Source organism: Palaemon carinicauda, chromosome 12 (assembly GCF_036898095.1).
Source record: "Palaemon carinicauda isolate YSFRI2023 chromosome 12, ASM3689809v2, whole genome shotgun sequence".
NCBI classification, from domain to species: Eukaryota; Metazoa; Arthropoda; class Malacostraca; order Decapoda; family Palaemonidae; genus Palaemon; species Palaemon carinicauda.
In genome coordinates, this window is record NC_090736.1 from 158,761,784 (window position 1) to 158,764,217 (window position 2,434).

The window sequence follows — 2,434 nt, forward strand, 5'->3', positions numbered from 1 at the left end:
TTGTAACCTCAATATATACTCCCTTTCAGTCTCCTTATTTGCCCGGTATTGCATCGGACGATTCCACCAAAAATACAAATGAACAGTGACACCATACAACATACTTACTACTAACAATACTTTTGATAACAATTCACCCTCAAGCACACTATCCTCCTCCTTATATGCCATTTCTTTCGATACTTCATTTCTAACACTCATTCTAAGCTCATCTACACTAGCAGGTGTATCCCTATTCAAATCCTTCAATTTCAACTTATTCAGCACACTCAAAATACATTTATAAACCGTGTCCTCCCCCTTCAAAACTTTGTACTTCCACTAAATCTTCCGGCAACCTATCAAAATTACTATCTTTCTTGCTACTATCTTCTATCTTACTATGCGTCCTTGACATCGCATCTGCTATCCACGTTCTTACTCCCAGGTACATATTCCAGCTTAAAGTCAAATTCATTCAAATCCTCTATTGTCCTTGCAACCCTAGCATTCACAGACTCTTTCCTAATCATGTACACTAGGGGCTGATGGTCATTACGCACAATAAATTTCAAACCATACAATAATACCTTCAGCGCTTTCACGCAAAACCTTATCGCCAGCCAACTCCCTTTCAATCGTGGAATACTTTCGCTCAGCCTTATTAAATGCTTTTACTTACATACGCTATCACTCTCAACTGTTCATCTCCATTTATTCTTTGCATTTGAACCATGCAACCACCCATACCAATCCCACTAGCATCCGTATATAACTCTAGCATACTAGCATGCTCACAATAGTCGGGAAAGTCTAAAGTGACGTCTCTCGCAGCCTCTTCTTTTCAAGTTTTCAAATGCTTCAATCATACGATCATCCCATTTCAGTCTCGTACTATTTCTCTTACCTGTCCACTCATTCAAAGGTTTTCCTATTCCCGAACAATCTCTGACAAACTTCCGACCAAATTCAATCAACCCAAGAAGACCTGTCAACTCACGCACTGTACGAGGGACGTGGAAATTCTTTCACCTTACTCACAAACTTATCACTCTTCCTTATACGCCAATTCACTCACCACATGCCCAAGAAATTCTCCTCCTCCCGGCCAACCATGTTCACTTTTCAAGCTTAACTTTCACACCAACTTCTATCAAACGTTCTAATACTGCTTGTGTTCCTCAACAGTCTCACTAGCAATCAAAATATCATCTATAAAAACAGTCACCTTCTGTCAATCAAACCCAGCCAAAACTACATTGATCGCCCTCTGGAAGGCAGCAGGTGCATTAGCAAGGCCAAAGCTTAATCTTCTAAACTGATAATGGCAATTACTACTTGAAAATGCCGTAATGGGCCTGCTCCCCCTCTGCCAGAGGCATCTGGTAATAAACCCCTAACTAAAATCTAACTTTGTAAAAACTTTCATACCATGCATCTTATACACACAGTCAGACACTACTTTCATCGGGAAATGTTCTTTAACAGTTACTTCATTCACCTTCCTATAATCAATACACATACGTAAACTTCCATCTGGCTTTCTTACAGGTATAATAGGGCTATTCCAGGCACTCTCACTCCTTTCTATTACACCCATTTGCTCTTACTCCTGGCACTGCTCTTCTATTTCTCGGGCAATAGGCGGAGAAAAATCTCGGGGACGCTGATATATGGGGGTATCATTACTAAGAACTATCTTAAATTCAGGCAAGCTTTGACCCCCCCACAATCCTCGTCACCATGACTCAAAACTCTCCATCTATCCCATAACATCCTATACAATTGTTCCCTTTCTCCCTCACTTATATTCTCACCTACAATAATTCTTTTTTTCAAACTTTCACAGTCCTAATCATCATCCTGCTTTATCTTACCCATCATAACATGTCTCAGTTTAACATACCTTTCATCCTGTACATTGACCAACGTATACATACATCCCCTGCAATCACCCTCACGTATACCCCGTATTCTCTTCCTCCTTACAGTCGGCAACAAGCTCACATATACCTTCGGTTCCTGCAAATTCAAAATACCATCATACACATGCACACTTGTTTTCAGTAAATTACTTGCTTCCGAACCTTCCACTACTTATTCACAATTGTCACTATTGGCAATTCCCAGGACTATTCGGCCATGCAACTTTGACACTGACAACCTCACTCACATCTCTCGAGAACTTGATACCTTCTTTCGCTATTAACGGAACACCTTTCCATACCTTCGTACATACACTACCATCTTCATTCAAATAAAACTCCCCTCAACTATCTCTAAAATATCATCCCGTGTCAATCTTTCTTTCGTCCACCTCATTTTCCTCCTTCCGTTTCAAATTAACAAACTCAGCAACATTCTCGGGTACAGTAGCCAGAAACTTCTTCATTAACTCTTTATTCTCATTTATAACTTCATCCCCATACTTTTTCCTAGCTAAAGTTTCCAACCT